This window comes from Lynx rufus, unplaced genomic scaffold (genome assembly GCF_022079265.1).
Source record: "Lynx rufus isolate CCGP_SWC_20201006 ecotype Redwood Valley unplaced genomic scaffold, mLynRuf1.p SCAF_3, whole genome shotgun sequence".
NCBI classification, from domain to species: domain Eukaryota; kingdom Metazoa; phylum Chordata; class Mammalia; order Carnivora; family Felidae; genus Lynx; species Lynx rufus.
This window is the reverse complement of record NW_025814845.1, coordinates 73442715-73455530: the sequence shown is the minus strand read 5'-3', so window position 1 is coordinate 73455530 and position 12816 is coordinate 73442715. Positions and strand designations below refer to the sequence as shown.

At 36.2% G+C, this 12816-nt stretch overlaps 1 non-coding gene across 1 annotated transcript; it reads right to left on the bottom strand.

The window, feature by feature from the left end:
• Window positions 1-453: 453 nt before the first annotated feature.
• On the bottom strand, window positions 454-538 carry TRNAQ-UUG (transfer RNA glutamine (anticodon UUG)). Its single transcript has one exon. It is a non-coding gene; the product is annotated as a tRNA-Gln (tRNA).
• Between the last annotated feature and the right edge of the window lie 12278 nt (window positions 539-12816).

The window sequence follows — 12816 nt, the reverse complement described above, 5'->3', positions numbered from 1 at the left end:
TTAGTGCTTATTCTCTCTGATGTTCTCTGTGGTTTGGTGTCTTTGGGATGACTTGGGTGTATACTTAGGTATCTGTCACTAATTTTGGCAATTTTAAAGCCATTATTTTTTTCAAATACTTACTTTGCTCTGTTCTCACTTTCCTTTACTTCTGATATTACAGTTACACATGTGCTACGCTGTTTGATATATCACAGGACAAGTATGCTTTGTATCTGTTTTTCTGACTCTTTTCTTCCTCTTTGCATCTCAATTTGCATAATTTCTATTGCCCTATTTTCAAGTTCACTTATACTTTCTCTTTCTACGGTTTATTTATTTATTTATCTATTTAAAAAAATTTCTTTTAACATTTATTTATTTTTGAGACAGAGAGCATGAACAGGAGAGGGTCAGAGAAAGAGGGAGACACAGAATCTGAAACAGGCTCCAGGCTCTGAGCTGTCAGCACAGAGCCCGATGTGGGGCTCGAACCCACGGACCTCGAGATCATGACCTGAGCCAAAGTCAGATGCTTAACCGACTGAGCCACCCAGGCGCCCCTAGGTTTATTTATTTTTGAGAGAGAGAGAGGGAGAGGCAGAGAGAGAGAGAGAGAGAGAGAGAGAGAAAGAGAGAAAGAGAAAGAGAATCCTAAGCAGGCTCTACACTGTCAGGGCAGAGCCCAACATGGGGCTGAGATCATTAACTGAGTGGAAACCAACAGTCAGATGCTTAAGCAACTGAGCCATCCAGGTGCCCCAAGTTCACTTATACTTTCTTTGGCTGTTTGAGTCTCCTAATGAGCCCATCAAAGGTATTTTTCATTTCTGTTACTGTATATGTGTGTGTGTGTGTGTGTGTGTGTGTGTGTGTGTGTATACAAACAGTGTATGTTTATACTATATATGTATGTAAATGTATATATACACATATATATTGATTTTATTCAAGTATAGTTGACATACAATGTTACACTAGTTTCAGGTGCATAACATAGTAATTCAACAAATTTATACTTATGCAATGCTCACTGTAAGTGCAGCTACCATACCATACTGTTAGGATAGCATACTATTACAATACTGTTCACTATATTCCCTATGCTGTACCTTTTATTGCCATGACTTATTAATTCCATAACTGGAAGCCTGTATTTCCCACTCCTCTTCACCCATTTTGCCCATATCTCACTCCCTCCACTATGGTAAGTGTTTTCTATATTTGTGGGTCTGTTTCTGCTTTTTTTTTTTTTTTGATTGTTCATTTGTCCTTTAAAAAAAAATGTTTATTTTTGAGAGAGAGAGCACAAAGTGGTGGGGGGGGGGAGAAGAGAGAGAGGGAGACACAGAATCCAAAGCAGGCTCCAGGCTCTGAGCTGTCAGAACAGAGCCCAAAGTGGGGCTTGAACCCATAAACCATGAGATCATGACCTGAGCCCAAGTCAGATGCTTAACTGACTGAGCCACCCAGGTGCCCCATTTGTCTTATTTTTTAGATTCCACCTAAGTGAAATCCTATGGTATTGGTCTTTCTCCATCTGTTACTGTGTTTTTAATTTCTAGTATTTCTATTTTATTATTGCTAATAGTTTCCATCTTTGTGTTGAAATAACCTATCTGGTCTAGCACACTAGAACATCTTTTCCATTAAAGCCTTCAACATGTTAATTATAGTTATCTTAAAATCTGTCTTATAATATCAACATCCTGTTATATCTGAGTCTGGTTCTGATAATTGCCTTGTGTTTTCAGATTGTTTTCTCCCCCTTGCCTTTTGTTATCCTTTGTAATATTTTGTTGAAAGCTGGGCATATTATATAGGGCAATAGATACTGAGGTAATAGGCCTGTAAAGTGAGCGTGTATCTTAATCTAGTCAGAAGTTGTGCTGTGTTTGAAGTATGTTGTTGCTGGGGGGCACTACCAAGAAGTCTCAGACCTTGTTTTTTCCCTTTTCTTGGCTTCAAGGCTCACCTATCTGAATGTTCCTCAGAGAGAATCTGTCTCCTACAGATTTCCCAGCTGTAGTCCACTGGTATTATTACTATAGATGTCTTAGTTCAGAGGTAGAATGTAGGGCAGGGAAGCATATGCTAATGTGCTGAGTAAGTCTTAGTCTTTGGGGTACACAGTGGGCCTATGTCTTGGGAGTATGACCTTCACAAATGTATCTGTCCTTCCTCCATAGGTAGACTGGTTTTCTTCTCCCCATTTCCTTTTTCAGCTGCATTGGTTGTCCTCCAGTTCTGTCTTGGTCCTTGGGGTACTCTTCTTTGCAGATTAAGAAGATAATTCTTTAATTCTTCTCTTAGATAACACAGTGTTATGAGCTGAATTACGTGTCTCCTCTCCCCTACCCCAAATTCATATGTCGAAGCCCTAAACTCCAGTATCTCAGAATATGACCGTATTTGGACACTGGACCTTTAAAAATGTGGTTAAGCTAAAAATCAGGCTGTTAGGGTGGGGCTTAATGCAATCTGACTAGTGCCTCATTATGAAAGGGAAATATGTACCCACAAAGAGAAACCAGGGATACATGTAAACCAAGAAAAGACCATGTGAGGACATAACAAAAAAGGTAGCCATCTACAGCCAAGGAGAGAGGCCTCAGAAGAAACTGTTTTTTTCTGGCATTTTGATCTCAGAATTGTAGCCTCTAGAAGTGTGAGACAATAAAACTTATTTATTTAAATTTATTTTACAGTCTATGGTATTTTGTTATGGCAGCCTTAATAAGTCAAAACCCAGGGAGACTGTGACAGGGGGGAGTCCCTGTTCTCCAACTGAGATGGATTTTTGTATGTTTTCTCGGGCTCTAGTCTTCCCCCCTGCAGACTCACCCTTTGTTTGGTCAGGAAGAAGGTTCTTGGTCTGCATTCTCTATCCTTGCTAGATGAGCTTTCTCAGGATTCTTTTTTTTTTTTTAATTTTTTTAATGTTTATTTTTGAGAGACATGGAGAGACAGAGCGTGAGTGGAGGAGGGGCAGAGAGAGAGGGAGACACAGAATCCGAAGCAGGCTCCCTGCTCTGAGCTGTCAGTGCAGAGCCCAAAGGGGGGCTCTAACTCAGGAACTGTGAGATCATGACCCTAGTGGAAGTCAGATGCTCAACTGATTGAGCCACCCAGGTGCCCATCAGGATTCTTCATCATCCTGTGAGAGCTGGATCTTCATATCTGTGAGAACCTGTTAGAGTTCTAAACAATAACAACTCACACACACACACACACACACACACACACACACACACAGACACAAAAAACACAAAAGAATGGGAATTTTCCTGTTATTGTATCACCCAGGAGATTTTCACTCTATTTCTAGCTCATAATCTCAAAATTTCTAGTTTAATGTTCCCATAAAATTATATGGTGCCCAGTGGTTCCTTCTACAGGTAAGCAAGTGCTTGGCACCTATCTCTCCTTGCAAGTGTATGTCTTTGGGATGACCACTTGTCTTGTGACATCAAATATTTGATGGTTTTACACACATACACACCTGTAAATCATTTTTTACGTGTCCAGTTTTTTTCTTACAAGGATGAAAACTTCTTTTTTAGTTCATTACATCTCTAAGTTTAAACTGGGAGTCATGCTAGGGTATCTTAAAACTTACAAATACTACATAAATAATGAAGCATAACTTACTGCCACAGACAAATAGAATCTTTCTTTTATCTAAGTGGAGAGTAATACTGAAAACAGAAATATGCATTGTCTGTGGCGAATATGTAATAATTTTTTCCATGTCTGTATTCCACTTCTTATCATGCCCAATTTCATTTAAAACTTTCTTCTTTTTCCCCCATGTCCACTAACCAATGTCCACTAACCAATGGCATATTTCCTAGGCTAGACTAATATACTGTCACTTGTTGAAAATTGGATCATGAGCAGAAGGCAAATGAGAATTAAAACAGATAGAATTTTCAGTCATGCCAAGGCTATAAAATTGACCATAATCATCTTGCTAAGGGGATGTTATTTTGTTTCTATTTTTTTTTATTCTAGAGATATCTTAATGTCTATAATTTTAAGTCTGATTTTCTAGCATCCATTGGATTCTGTGTTCCAAATATCTTTCCAGTAGAATACATTTTGCTTGATTTGGGTAGAATGAGTTTCTGCTTCTTGCCATCAAATAATCCTAACTGATAATCATAATAGAAGGTGCTGCTATATGGCTTATTAGATTGTAAATGAACATTTAGATTTTCAGTGCATTTGTTTATATATTTTAGCTACCTCACTGTAATGCTTGAATTTGTATAAGTTTGCACTATCCTTAAAGCTTGTTTTTGGAGACAACACATTAAGGAATTGCAATAATTAATCTGTGGAGTGGTTCAAGCATGGACACACTCAGCAGGGGTGGCTGAAAGTAGGACAGGTGTTGAGCAGTTAGGCCAAATGTACAGTTGGTTGGAACACAACAATCATCTGAGTTGATTGTGAGAGTTAGGTACACATAAGCTGTTAAATTTCCCTGTAGGAGTTCTCCTGCTTTCTTAATCTGTCCTAGATATTTAACTCTATGAGCTACTGTTATCTCAAGGGTAGCACTGATGATGCACAATAGAAGATGATTGTAATAATTCACACATGCAGCTAGTGAATAAGAGGCAGATATGTTTTATGCTAAGATACATAGTTTTTACTATTTAAACATATCATTTTTATATAAAGAAGAGTTTTCTATAGGAAACATTTAAACAAATGTTAGTATCAAAACAAAATATTCAGCTTACTGAAAACAAAGATTCAAAATGAAAAGAAAGAAGCAAAAACATGACTAATAGGCTAACAGATGACCTTGTTCATACTTATAATATTAATTACATTGCAGCATAACTTTGGTCTAAATTTTTCATTTTTCATTTGGTGATGTGTATCTCGAATACGTCTTTTATATTTGCATTCTCAACCCCAGTACTAAGTCTGACATACACTAACTTCATAGTATAGTTTTAAAGAATACATACTTGAGTCATGCTAAAAACTAAAGAGAAAGTACTCAATCCATTACTATCTTTGTACTTTATTTTTTATCAGTAAAGTTGTTGGTATAAAGTGTTAAGAATAAGGAGCAATGAAAAATTGCATCATTGGGCCTTCCCTTCATATCTGGTCTGGGTCTCTAGGTGTCTACCTCTAAGAATTATGAAGGTAAAAGAATATCTAGATAATTTAGTTAAAATTGAATTTTGCCTAAATTAAATGACTAAAATGTAGTTTAAAAAGACATTATGCTCCCCTTCCAAATTGTCCATATCCTAACCCCAGATCTGAATATGTTACTTTATATGACAAAAGGGACTTTGCATATGTGATTAAAATAGAGATCGGAATGCCTGGATGGTGTAGTTGCTTGAGTGTCTAACCCTTTTGATTTTAGCTCAGCTCATGATCTCATGGTTCACGGGATCGAGCCCCACGTTGGGCTCTGTGCTGATAGAGTGGAACTTGCTTGGGATTCTCTCTCTCTCTCTCTCTCTCAAAATAAATAAATAAACATTTAAAACAGAACAAAACAAAAATTAAGTATCTTCAAGTCAGAGGAGTATCCTGGATTATCCAGTTGGGCCTAATGGAATCACAAATGTCATTGTAAAAGGGAGGCAGGAAGGCTGGAGAAGAAAAAAATAAAGTGATAAAGAAAGCTGAGTCTAGAGTGATGTGCATTGCAGATGGAGGAAACAGCCATGAGCCAGAAAGTTCTAGAATCGAGAAAAGGCAAGGAAATGAATTCTCCATTAGTGCTTCCAAAAGGAATGTAGCTTTTCTAACCTTTGATTTCAGCTGCATTAGAATACCTTGGGATATATGAGCTTTAGAACTGTGATATAATACATATGCATTGTTTTGAGCCATTAAGTCTGTGGTAATTTCTTATAGAAACAACAGGTAACTAATGCAGAAGTAATCTATGATATGAATACTAAGTGTTTTATGTAGTTTCTATTTAATATCATTAACTGTGCAAAACAGTACTATCATTTAGTTAAGATATTTAAATGAGATCAAATTTATTGTAAATTTGTAATGATTATCTTTTTCTTAGAGTAAACATAATAAACTAGAAGGTAAAATTATGCTAAATAACACTTTTGATCACTGGAATAAAGATAGACCCTACAAGTTTCTCAAGGGAATATTGCTCATGCTATTCAAATAAGTTGCATAGTAAACAACCTATGGAAAGTTGGATTATTTGCAATTTTAGTCTTTCACTCAATTTACTATTACATGAGACAATTTAAACACATAATATTCAGAAACACATACAAAAGTGATGAAAACAACAGAAAAATATTCTATTTTCATGAGAAATTCTAAATTTAGTGATTATATGTGTGTGTGTGTGTGTGTGTATAGATATATATAGATATAGATATAGATATATATATATATATATAGATATAAACAATTACATCATGTGATGTCTTTACTAACAGACACATAAATAAGTTAACTAGGACAGGAGAAAAGAAAATATTTACATTGACATAAAGAGACCCAAAATAATTTCCTGAAGGAGGTGATGTCCTTGTCTCTATGCTAATGAGGCTTTACTGGGTGTCTCTAGTTCATAGATTTTCTTCCCTATTTTTATCCAGCTTTTAGACATATGCACTTGGGTGTTCCAAAGGGCCTCAAATTCACCTTGCTCAAAACTTAACTCATCCTTTGTTGAAAGAAACCTGCTTACCCAACTGTACTCCCTCTCTTTTTGAAGGACATCTATATTTACCCATTCTGCTAGACGCTGTCTGGGAATCACACTTTATTTCCAATGCATAATATGTGTCTTAGTCTATTTGGCTGCTATAGACAGGGGGTTTGTAAACAACAGAAATTTATTTCTTATAGTTCTGGAAGCTGAGAAGTCTAAGATCAAGGCACTAACATATTTAGTGTTGTGTGAGGCCCTGCTTTCTAGTTCAGAGACAGCTTAGTCTTCTTTATCATAGTTTACCAACTGTGTCCTTACATCATGAGGAAGGGCAAAGCAGCTATCTGGGGTTTCTTTTGTAAGGGCACTGATCCTATTCATAAGGGCTTTCCTTCATGACCTAATCACCTCCCAAAGCCTTATCTCCATACACAATCACATTGGGCATTAGGATTTAACATATGAATTTTGGGGAGACATGAACATTCAGTCTATAACAATGTAACATCTATGTTTATGACTTGAAAATATGTATCCCAACCCAGAAATTTAATCTGAATGTCGTGTGTGTGTGTGTGTGTGTGTGTGTGTGTGTGTATGTGTGTGTGTATATATATATATATATATATATATATATACACACACATATATATATATCCTCTGTTCCCTCAATAGCACCCTTAGATTGCCAAACCCTGGCTCCTCACCTTCAGTAATGTGGCTACAAATGTGCAAAAATTTCTTTTCATTTTTTTGGGTTGTATTAGGTGTTATTAGGAAATGTTTCAGTGATCTTAGGATAATAGAGTCTTTAAATGATCTTACGATAATAGAATCTAAGGATTTTCCTAAAAATTAATCTTACCAGTTTCCCCCACTGAGAAAGTTACATATAAAAAATGTAAGCAGAATTCAAATTAAAGACCCACATTATTTATAAAGCCAAGCTCAGTAACATATTGTAAAGCTATATTAGGAAATGTGACTTACACAGCCTACCTCAGTATATTCTCTTTCTTCTTCTACAGCAGTATTGCTCTCCCTTGCCCTCAGTCTCCTTAACATATTAACTTAGAGTGAATTCTATCTGCCTATAAGCCCTCTCTTGCCCACTGAACTTCCAGCAGGCTTCATTGCCAGCCAAGGATTATCAGTTACTTTAGGAAACATCAAATGTAACAGAACACAAACAAAAATGTTATGAAAAGAAGGAATTTGGAGGGAATAATCAATGTAGAGGGCAGAAATGAACTTAAGTTACATGATTAATGATGCATAAGAAATGGAAGGTAATGTGTCCCAGCAGCAAGGACAGTATTTTATAAGAGGGAAATTCATATAATAAAAAAAGAAATACTGGCAATGGAAAATGGCAAAACCAAAAATACAAGATTCAGCATTTATTCAACAAGTACTCAATAAATATTTATTACACTCTTATTATGGCACAGACTATTCTCAGCAATTGGAATACACTAGTGAACAAAAGAACTGAAGATGTCTAACTTCATGGAGTTTATATTTCAGCACTGGAAGTCAGAGTATGAAAATATATTTGAGAAATGTGCAAGAAAACATAACTAAAGCAACAAAATCCATTGGACTGTGAGAGAGAAATAATAAGAAAATCAGAAAATCAATCCAGGAGTTTCAGTATCTAACAAATTCTAGTAAAAAGCAAGCAGGCAATACGGAGCTATAGAAAAAGTATAACCCCTCTGTGCCTCAGTGCATTCCTACACCACCAGTTGCTGATTGTCTGCTCTCTATCTCACACAGACAGTTTATCTATCGCTTGCCTTGTGACTACAGACCAAGACCAGTCTGGCCAAATCCACAAACTTTTTAGCTATCCAGTGGGTTGAACTGTACATTCTCTAAAAAGGTCCAACCCCCTTTTAAGTTTGTCCTTCGAAGGTATTCTCCTTCATTCCCATGGTACGATATAAAGTTTTCTTATATCTTCTTCTCTGAGAGTTTTATCTTTAACTTCTCCTGTTTAACTTATAGGTAGTTTCTATCTTCTGATTAGACACAGATTACTATACCCGTTTATTTTTATTTTTTTTAATGTTTATTATATGTTTTTAAGAGAGAGAGCATGAGTGGGGGAAGGCAGAGAGAGAGGCAGACACAGAATCAGCAGCAGGCTTGAGGCTCTGAGCTGTCAGCACAGAGCCCGTTGCAGGGCTCAAACTCAGGAACAGTGAGATTATGACCTGAGACAAAGTCGGGCGCTTAACCAACTGAGCCACCCAGGTGCCCCAGATTGCTATACTGGTTTAAAAGCTTATTCAGCCATTCAAAATCTCCAGATCCCTTAAATTCAAGCCTTTATTTTAGGACCTTCTACAATATGTAAATGAGGGAATAAACCAAAAGGAAGGAAAGCTTGAGCTTCAGAAAATAATGGATTCAATCAGGCAAGATGAAGAGAATTTCCAGGCTGGTAGTGAACAAAATCCTAAAATACATCTATTACAGATGCCTGGAGAACATTAATCTAGAATGGAATAGCAGGTCCAATGGTTCTAGGACAGATATTTGAACAACAAAAACAAAACCTGTTATATTGATTTCTGTGTTTAAATGTACTAAGAAGAGTTAGAGTTTAGTTCTAAGGCTGGACTAAGAATCAATGACAGGCACATAGAATATTAAAGGAAAAAATATTAACTCCAGATAAAAGTAAAGAAATAGAATAATAACACTCTGTGGCTGAACTTTAAGCAATATGTATCGTTTATAATGAAAATGCCAAATATTAATTCAATCAAAATCATATAGATTTTGGGAAATGGGGACGTGTGACCATGTCAGAGGTGGAAGTTAGAGGAGAGCTAAATTCTCTTCCATAACAGATAGTGACTTAAATTTAAAAATCAAGATAGCAGTAAAAACTTGAGTTTTAGAAAAAAGGAAGTAAAAAGAGCTAATACATTTAAAAGACATTTATAGGACTTGGAGTTAGGTAAGGGTAGATTGAGAAGAGCTATTTTTTGCTGTACATTTTATAGTTTAAGCTAGGCACATGAACTGCTTAGTTGGGAAGAATATTCCAATTTTGTGAAACCTTTGGGATATTAGACATCCAGGTGAAGAAGATACCCAGATGTAGTTCAATTCAATTCTATTTCATCCTCATCCTTACACATTAATGATTTAAATATCGGTAACACATCGAATTTTAGATATAGTAGTCTATAAAGTGTTTTCACATGCATTATCAAATTTCATTATGCTAACAAATCTATGAAGTACAGACAGCAGGCATCACTATGCCTGGACCAGCATTATATATATTTATACATATATGAAAAGTATATATCTTTGTAAAATCTAGAAGAGGTTGTGCACACTGAAATCATCAAATTTTCAGGAAAACCTGAGTTTTTTCAAGTAATTAAATAAGTAATAAACACCAGGGTGTTGTACAAGGTAATGTGAGCATATGAAAAAATGGTGGAAATCATACAATATTTAAGTAAGACAAAAAGAAATTTGCTCTGTGCTGTCAGTCAAATGCACCTAAATAATTTTGTTTTTTGTAAAAAAAACATTGAACATGAAGTAAGTTTAAGTTGCTGTCTTAAAAATGGAATATAGAGAGGAATATAAACTAATCACTAACCTCAAAGAGTTTACAGTGAAAAGTAGAGTTTAAAAATGTAATTGTAGTGATCAAGTACTTTTTATGTTCCAAGTACTGTACTAAGTGATTTACATTCATTGCCTTTCTCAGTGTAGCATCTACTCTAGGAACTGGGCCCATTATCATTGCCCATTTACAAAAGATGGAGTCAGGGCCTATTAAGTGATATGCCCAAGGTGGCACAAAACTGGTAAGTATTGGAGCAGGTATTCAAACCAAGGCAGGTGGGCTCTGGAGATAATATTCACAATAATTTTTTTTTTCAAATTAAATGGGATAGAAATAAAACTATATCATGAAAGTAAAAGTTAAGAAACATAGATAACATCATGAAGGATTTTTTTGGGGGATAAAATTCCTATCATTGTGCCCTTAAAAACTACCACAGTGAATAGAATACGTAGGCAATTGTGTATCAACACTTTAATAAAGCCAAAGGTAATTATAACAGGGATTCAAAGGAGTAGAATCATGTAGGAGGAGATTTCTAGATGAAGAAAAGTTATTTTTAGAAGCTTAACAGTAAGGTAGTTGACATAAGTATTAAGAACACAGACCTTGGAACAAGTCAGCATGTGTTTGAATCCTGGCTGTACAATTTACTATTTTGACTTTGGGCTAGTTCCTCAACATCTTGGGTTTTCTCATTGGTTAAATGGAGATAGTAATAATATCTACTTCATGGACTTCTAATGAAGGTTAAATCATGGCTCCATATAACATACTGAGAACAGAGTTTGGAACAAAATAAGAGCAATTATAGGTATTAGATACCATTGTCATCATGGTCCTCCTCCTCCTCCTCCTCATCATTATTATTATTATTATTATTATTATTTCCATCTTGTCAGTATCATATTTATGTTACCACATAATAATCCATTGATGGAAAAGTATGCTGTAAAGAGTTTACATTGTAAATTTTTTATGTCTATTTACTTATTTTGAGAGAGAGAGAGAGAGTGAGCAAGCGAGCAGGGGAGGGGCAGAGAGAGAGGGAGAGAAAGAATCCCAAGCAGACTCCTCACTGTCATCACAGAGCCTGATGTGGGGTTCGAACTCAGGAACCAAGGTTTACATTGTAAAAGAACAGCAAACACTTAAGAAGATAATTTTATTTAGGTTATAGTATTAGAAAAACATTCTTAATGAGGAATGTCTCAAATAAAAAGAGGGAATCTGGAGTTTTATACAGGCATGTAAACAAGTAAGTGATCTGTGAGTTTTATGGATAGATGATAGAATTCAATATGTCAGCCCTTTCTTTTGTTTAAGACAAATGTTGTTAATTGATGAACAATTCTGAGTTGATCATAAACTTTCTGAATGAGGTGAAGTAACATATAAGAAATAGTCTCTGGAGGATTCTTATTGGTGGTGGTGTTTTTTTTTTTCTTATGTAAAACTAGTTTCATTATCTGATGGGTGGTTCAAAGTTGAGGACCTTTTATCATGTCAAAGGTTTGTTGAAGAAATCAGAGGGAAGCTTAAAAGGAAAAAGAAATATCACTATAAGACTATTTTAAAGTATCTGGTGTTAAACGCTGAGATTAATTAGTCTAGCAGATTCCAATAGTTTTTTTTTTTTTTTTAATTTTTTTTTTTTTCAACGTTTATTTATTTTTGGGACAGAGAGAGACAGCATGAACGGGGGAGGGGCAGAGAGAGAGGGAGACACAGAACCGGAAACAGGCTCCAGGCTCCGAGCCATCAGCCCAGAGCCCGACGCGGGGCTCGAACTCACGGACCGCGAGATCGTGACCTGGCTGAAGTCGGACGCTCAACCGACTGCGCCACCCAGGCGCCCCAGTTTTTTTTTTTTTTTTTAATGTGTATGTATTTATTTTGAGACAGAGAGAGGGAGAGCATGAACAAGTGAGTGAGGGGCAGAGAGGGAGAGAGAGAATCCCAAACAGGCTCCATGTCAGAGCAGAGCCCCATGCCAGCCTCAATCCTATAAACCTCCAGATCATGGCCTGAGTTGATATCAAGAGTCAGACGCTTAACTGACTGAGCCACCCTCTAATAGGTTCTTAGAGGTTATTCAGCACTACTAGTTTAATTCTTAAAGCTCTTTAGTTAGGAAATTGTTTTCTTGGTGATCTTGACCACAGTCTTGGTTAATTCTTGCTTGAATGGCCCCAGAATTTTGCCAGACTTCTTTATGGCCCAGACAACATCTTGTCCAAAAAGGATTCTGGCCCATGCATGGTCTTTTGCAATGGTGAATCCTTCAAGATTTATAGCAAGTAGCTATGTTTCAACTTGAAGAATTCTTCAGAGCCTGAGGAAAATGGCCAGCCCCAAGTCAACCCAGAGTCATAACAGAGATCTGGGCAGTCATGTTTACTCCTCTGTGACATCAAGTCAGATAGGAAAGAGAAATACTGGAAAAATAAGTTGGTAGGTTTGTAGACAGTGTTAGAGAAACTTTGTAAAATTGAAACTTTGTTAGGGTTTGACAATTTGGACAAAGTAATTAGATCGTCTAATTTACCAGTAGGTACCA